This window comes from Onychomys torridus, chromosome 19, assembly GCF_903995425.1.
Source record: "Onychomys torridus chromosome 19, mOncTor1.1, whole genome shotgun sequence".
Taxonomy (NCBI): Eukaryota; Metazoa; Chordata; class Mammalia; order Rodentia; family Cricetidae; genus Onychomys; species Onychomys torridus.
In genome coordinates this window covers 69,277-77,098 of record NC_050461.1, presented here as the reverse complement: position 1 = coordinate 77,098, position 7,822 = coordinate 69,277, and the positions used below count along the sequence as shown (strand labels likewise).

At 40.5% G+C, this 7,822-nt stretch overlaps 1 pseudogene; it reads left to right on the top strand.

Moving 5' to 3' along the window:
• The first annotated feature begins 1,782 nt into the window (after nt 1-1,782).
• Nucleotides 1,783-2,548, top strand: LOC118570196 (annotated as a pseudogene).
• Nucleotides 2,549-7,822: the final 5,274 nt, after the last annotated feature.

Below are 7,822 nucleotides of genomic sequence, written 5' to 3'. Positions count from 1 at the left end.
CTAGAGCAGACAGGTCAGACTCCCACCATCCCCCACCAGGTCCTGTAACCCACAAGGCCCACTCCTCCCAACCCACCCAAGTGCCAAGATTGCAACTACTCCTTGAGACAGAGCCTATGAGCAGCAATTGGACTAAGAGCTGCTCCCTGAGACAAAGAGTCCATCAGCACCAACTAGACCAAGAGCTCCCACTGGACCAAGGGTATTGATCAGACTAAGAGAGCCTTCCTCACACACAGAGACCACTTGCACCAAGTGGAGAAAGAGATGGGTAGACACCAGTACAAAGATACAGTCAACAACAAAATAACCAATATGACTCCATCAGAACCTATATCAGCAAGACCTGAACATCCCAACACAGAAAAAAAAAAAAAAAAACAGAAAAAATCAACCTTTAAAATGACCTTAAGAAGATGATAGAGATCTTTAAAGAGGAAATTAAAATTTCCTTAAAGAAGTCAAGGAAAAGTCAAACAAAAAATTAGAATAAATCAGTAAATCCTTTAGAGAAAGCACTTAAACAAGTATGGGAAACAGTACAAGATTTAAAAACTAAAAAAGAGACAATAAAGAAGACACAAACTGAGGGAATGCTGAAAGTGGAAAATCTGAGTAAATGAACAGGAACTAAAGATGCAAACATAACCAACTGAATATAAGAGATGGAAGAGTGGATCTCTGGCATTGAAGATATGATAGAGGAAATAGATTCATCAAAGAAAACACTAAAGCCAACAAAATCATGACTCAAAATATCCAAGAAATTTGGGACACCATGAAAAGACCAAACCTAATAATAATAGGGATAGGAGAAGGAGAAGAATACCAACTAAAAGGCACAGAAAATATATTCAACAAAATGATAGAAGAAAACTTTCCCAACTGAAAGAAGGAAATGCTTATAAAGATACAAGAAGGTTACAAAACACCAAATAGACTGGATCCAAAAAAAAGTCCCCTTGCCACATGATTAACAAACCACTAAACATACAGAATAAAGAAAAAAATATTAAGAGCTGCAAAGAAAAAAATCCAAGTAACATACAAAGGCAGACCCATAAGAATAACACCTGACTTCTCAGTGGAGACTCTAAAAGCCAGAAGGTCCTGGACAGACATTATGCAGATACTAAGAGACCATGGATGCCAACCCAGACTATTATACCCACCAAAACTCTCAATCAGCATAGACAGAGTAAACAAAATATTTCATAATAAAACCAGATTTAAACAATATCTCTCCAAAAACCCAGCCCTACAGAAAACACTTGAAGGAAAAATTCACCCTAAGGAAGTTAGATACACCCAGTGAAAACACAGGCAATAGATAGTCCCACACCAACAAGTATCAAAGAAGGGTAACATACAAAACTACCACCAAAAAAACAAACAAACAAACAAACAAACAGGAATTAACAATAACTGGTCATTAATATCCATTAATATCAGTGGTCTCAACTCACCTATATAAAATCACAGGCTAACAGAATGGATATGAAAACAAGATCCATCCATTTGCTGTATACAGGAAACACACCTCAACTTCAAAGACAGGTACTACCTCACAATAAAAGGCTGGGAAAAGACTTTCCAATCAAATTGATTTAAGAAGCAAGCTGGTGAGAAAAGAGCGTTGGTGCTGGTGGTAGAGATAAGTCCTTGTTGGCTCTCAGAGCCCAGGGTCGCCGAGGAGCGGCAGCTGCTCCTGATTCTTTGCAGATAAACTCCTGTTCTTGAACATCATCCCACCGAGAACACCAGCGAAGTTCAGCCACCTGTATGTCCAAGCACAGACTTATTATACAGAGATATGGAGAGGGGGGAATGGAATAAGGAGAACCGATTTTGTAGCTGGGTGGATCAAAAACTTAACAGCGAAGGACTGAAGGAAGCTCGGAACTGTGGGAGGCAGCTTAAAGCCCTGAACTTTGAGTTTGATCACGTCTTCATGCCCATGCTTAACCGCTCCAGTCACACAGCCTGGCTGATCCTTGAAGAGCTGGAGCAGGAGTGGGTTCCTGTGGAGAGCTCCTGGCGTCTCATTGAGTGTCACTATGGGGCCTTGTTTGGTCTCAACGCGGAGAAAAAGGCTCTGAATCATGGTGAAGAGCAGGTGAGACTCTGGAGAAGCTACAATGTGACTCCACCTCCCATTGATGAGTCTCATCCTTACTTCCATGAGATCTACAATGACCAGGGGTATACAGTGTGCGATGTGCCCCTGAATTAGCTGTCACGTTCAGAAAGCTTGAAGGATGTTCTGGAAAGACTTCTTCCCTACTGGAAGGACAGGATTGCTCCTGAAATACCAAAGGGCAAAACCGTCTGATATCTGCTCACAGGAACAGAAGTCAAGCCCTCCTGAAATATCAGAAGGTATCTCAGACGATGACATCATCAACATCACTCTTCCCACCGGAGTACCATTCTGCTGGAGTTTGATGAGAACCTGTGTGCTGTTGGGCTCCTGGGTGACCAGGAGTCCTTCCGGGCGGCCATCAAGAAAGTGAATGATCAAGGCAAAGTGAAACAAGGCAAAAAATAAAACTTCCCCAGTGTGGCCAGAGTGGAGTTCAGTGTATGCCATGTGGGTTTCTCTTTCCCCCATTCTCCCCATTCTCCCCAAGGCTCTGCTGTGTGGTAGAGTGTGTAGATAACTAGGTAATTTATCATGACCTTAGGATACTGAAGAGCTTTCAGCTTAAGCCTAAGTTAAATTTTCTGCTACTCCTGTTTGAATCAAGTTCACAGACTAGTAGCCAGTGAGGTTTGGTCAGGCTGCTTATGAGTTTTGGAGACAGGAGAGTACCAAATGAAGATAAAACCATTTCTCACTTAACAAGTCATTATTGAGTTACTACTGACAGGCATTATTCTAGTGAGCAGTTTACCTTGTTATTTAGTAATTCTGGGATGAGTAATGCTGTGGTAGTTTAGACCAGAGGCCCATCAATGGGAAAGGCACAGATGGGTCCTACAGAGATAACCAAGTACCACAATAGTGCCAGGCACTTTCATTTCCCTTTGCCCTTGCTGCCCTTTTTGCCAGCAATAGAAATTGTCTTGGGCCACTAGAACGACCAGGATGTGCACAGCTGTGGTTGTTTATGTTCTCTTTCTGTTTCATTTTCAGTTTTGAACTTAATCTTTGGGTACTTAACAGCAGTTTAAAATAAAGTTTTGTGATTGCAAGCAAAAAAGAAAAGCAAACTGGTGTAGCTATCCTAATATCTAACAAAATAGACTTCAAACTAAAATCAATCAAAAGAAATCAGGAAGAACATTACATATTTATCACAGGGAAAATCTGACAAGATGACGTCTCAATTCTGAATATTTATGCCCCAAATACAAGGGCACCTACATTCATAAAAGTAGGATTACTAAAGCTTAAATCACACATCAAACCCCATACACTAGTAGTAGGAGACTTCATCACCCCACTCTCACCAATGGACATGTCTGCCAGACAGAAACTTAACAGAGAAATAAGGAAATCAACAGACAGTCAACAGACATTATGACTCAAATTGATTTAATATATATCTACAGAATATTCCACCCTAACACAAAAGAATATACCTTCTTTTCAGCACCCCATGGAATGTTCTCCAAAATCGACCACATGTTTCATCACAAAGCAAATCTCAACAGACACAAAAAAAATTGAAATAACTTCCTGTATCTTATCAGACCACCATGGCTTAACATTAGATTTCAACAACAACAAAAATTACAGAAAGTCTACAATCTCATGGAAACTGAATAATGCCCAATTGAATCACCAATGAGTCAAGAAAGAAATAAAGAAAGAAATTAAAGATTTCCTAGAATTCAATGAAAATTAAAGTACAAGATTCCCAAACCTATGAAAGCAGTGTGGAGGAAAATTCATAACTCTAAGTGCCCACATAAAGAAGTTGGAAGTTTCACACTAGTGACTTAACAGCACAACTGAAAGCTCTAGAACAAGAAGAAGCAAATTCACCCAGGAGAGATGCCAGGAAATAATTGAATTGAGGGCTGAAATCAATAAAATAGAAACAAAGAGAACAATACAAAGAATCAATGAAACAAAGAGTTGGTTCTTTGAGAAAAGCAACAAGATAGACTAGCCCTTATCCAAATTAACCAAAAAGCAGAGAGAAAGCATCCAAATTAACAAAATCAGAAATTAAAAGGGAGACACAACAACAGACAATGCAGAAATTCAGAGAATCATCAGATCATACTTCAAAAACCTATACTGGACAAAATTGGAAAAATCTGAAATAAATGGATGATTTTCTGGATAGGTACCCCATACCAAAGTTAAATTAACACCAGATAAACTATTTACATAGACCAATAACACATAAGGAAATAGAAATGGTCATTAAAATTCTCCCAACCAAGAAAACCCAGGGCCAGACGGTTTCAGTACAGAATTCTACCAGATTTGCAAAGAAGAACTAATTCCAATACTCTTCAAATTGTTTCACACAATACAAGCAGAAGGAACATTACAAAATTCATTTTATGAGGCTACAGCTACCCTGATACCCAAACCACACAAAGATGCAACAAAGAAAGAGAATTACAAACCAGTCTCCCTCATGACCATTGATGCAAAAATCCTCAATAAAATACTGGGTAACTGAATCCATGAACATATAAAAAAAATATTCACCATGACCAAGTAGGCATCCTCCCAGGGATGCAAGGATGGTTCAACATATGAAAATTTGTCAATGTAATGCACCATATAAACAAACTGAAAGAAAAAACCCACAAGATCATCTCTTTGGATGCTGAAAAAGCCTTTGACAAAATCCAACATCCCTTCATGATAAAGGTTTTAGAGAGATCAGGAATAAAAGGAACATACATAAACATAATAAAGGCAATTTACAGCATGCCAACAGCCAAAATCAATTTAAATGGAGAGAAAATCAAAGTGATTCCACTAAAATCAGGAACAAGACAAGGCTGTCCACTCTCTCCATACTTATTGAACATAGTACTTGAAGTTCTAGCTAGAGCAATAAGACAACAAAAGGAGATCAAGGGAATATAATTTGGAAAGGAAGAAGTTAAACTTTCACTATTTGCAGACTATAAGATAGTATACATAAGTGACCCCCAAAATTCTACCACGTAACTCCTATAGCTGATCAACTCCTTCAGTAAGGTAGCAGGATACAAGATTAAGTCAAAAAAGTCAGTAGCCCTCCTATATACATATGATAAATGAGATGAGAAAGAAATCAGAGAAACTTCACCCTTTACAGTAGCCACAAGTAATATAAAATACCTTGGGGTAACTCTAACTAAGTAAGTGAAAGACCTGTACAATAAGAACTTTAAGTCTCTGAAGAAAAGCTCTGTAGATCAAAGGACATGGTCAATAAGACAAAAGGACAACCTTCAGAATGGGAAAAGATCTTCACCAAACCCACATCTGACAGAGGGCTGATATCCAGAACATATAAAGAACTCAAGAAAGTAGACATCAAAATACTCAACAGTCCAATAAAAAAAAAATGGACTACAGTGCTTAACAGAGAATTCTCAACAGAAGAATCTCAAATAGCTGAAAGACATTTAAGGAATTGCTCAACATCCTTAGTCATCAGGGAAATGCAAATCAAAACAACTCTGAGATACCACCTTATACCTGTCAGAGTAGCTAAAATCAACAAAACTGAAGATAGCCTATGTTGGAGAGGATGTGGATCAAGGGGAACACTCTTCCACTGTTGGTGGGAATCTTGTGTAGCCACTCTGGAAATCAGTATGGCGGTTTCTCAGAAAATTGAGAGTAAGTCTTCCTCAAGACCCAGCTATACCATTCTTGGGCATATACCCAAGGAATGCTCAATCTTACCACAAGGACACATGCTCATGTAATTTCATATCAGCATTATTCATAATAGCAAGAACCTGGAAACAACCTAGATGCCCCTCAACTGAAGAATGGATAAAGAAATTGTGGCACATATACACAATGGGGTACTACTCAGCAGTAAAGAACAATGATATCATGAAATTTTCAGGCAAATGGATGGAACTAGAAAAAATCATCCCGAGTGAGGTAGCCCAGACTCAGAAGGATGAACATAGTATGTACTCACTCATAATTAGATACTAGATGTGAGGGAAGGGATGGCCAGAGTGCAACCCACAGCTCCAGAGAGGCTAGCTAACAGGAAAAGACCCTAGGAGGGACACATGGATGACCCAGCAAAGGAGAAGTAGATGAGATCCACATGAGCAGACTGAAATTGGGGGTTGGCACAGGGTAAGGAGTGGGGGATGAGAACATAGGGAAATGGGAGGGTCTTACTGGAAAAGGGACAGAGTGGGTGGGCAGGGAAGGAGATACCATGATAGATCAGGACATCTTGGGAATAGGAAGTTGCAGGGTTCTGGGGTCTCAGGAATCCACAAGGATGACCCCACCTTGGACTGCTGGCAGTGGTCCAGAAGGTGCCTGGTCTGGTCTAGTGACTGGTCTAGCAAATAATAGAGCCTTTGTCCACTGACTGATGGAGGCAGATGCAGAGATCCACAGCCAGGTACCAGTCTGAGCTCTGGGAATCCAATTGATAAGAGAGAGGATGGATTCTGCTGGCTGGTGACCTCAAGATCACAATGGGAAGACTTACAGAGATGACCAGCCACACTATTGTAAGCCCATAAACTGTAGACTAGTGGCTGTGGAGTCCCTCCCCCCGCCATGGGACTGAACTAGGCCCTCTAGATATGGAAGATGGTTGTTTGGCTTGAACTGTTGGAGAGGCACCCAGGCAGGGGGATCAGGGTCTGTCCCTGGTGCATGGGCAGGCCTTTAGGAATCCGGTGCTTGTGGTGTGATACCTTGCACAGCTTGGTTCAGTGGTAAGGGGCTTGGGTCTGCCTAGGCTCAGTGTGCTGGGCTCTGCTGACTCCCCATGGGAAACCAGGTTTGGGGAGATGTGGGGATGTGGGGTGGCTTGGGAGGGAGCACTGGGGGGGATGTGGGAGGAGGTGGGATCTGTGGGTGTTATGTAGAGTGGGTAGAAAATTTCTTAATAAAGAAAAATGAAAAACAAACGAATAAAAAGAATTAATTAATTTAAGTGTAAGATCCAGTCAGTAATAGGCCTGAGCTAATGGCCAAGCAGTTATAATTAATATAAGATTCTGAGTAATTATTTTATAAGTAGGCCATGGGACTGCAGGGGCTTGGCAGGACCCAAGAAATATCTGACTACAGAAGCCATACTCAACACTCTCATTTTTTTTTCACCAAGAACAATAGACTAGATAGCTAAGGGACTACTGTGGTATATACACTGTGAATGTGTGTTGCTCAAATTGGTTGACAAATAAAATGGTCATTGGCCAGCAGCCAAGCAGGAAGTATAGGTATGATAAGCAGATGAGGAGAATTCTTGGAAGAAGAAGGCTGAGTCAGGAGTCTCCAGCCAGACACAGAGGAGGCAAGATGACAAGGCAAAACTGAGAAAAGGTACCAAGCCACATGGCTTAACATAGATAAGAATTATGTGTTAAATTAAGTGTAAGAGCTAGTCAGTAATGAGCCTGTGCAAGTGGCCATATGGTTCACAATTAATGAAGTTGCAGGACCAGGTGGGACACAGGAATTTACAAATTGCTGTGGGACCTTGCTGTCTGGCAAAAAAAAAAAAAAAAAAAAAACCTTTCAGCTACAAGGGACCTAAAACAAAACCAAATATTATTGTTCTGAAAGAGAAAGTGGCAAAAATGATTCCTAATGACATTCTGCTATATTCACTTATCAGTGTATTGTCCAGCCTTCAGAGAAGCTTCTTTT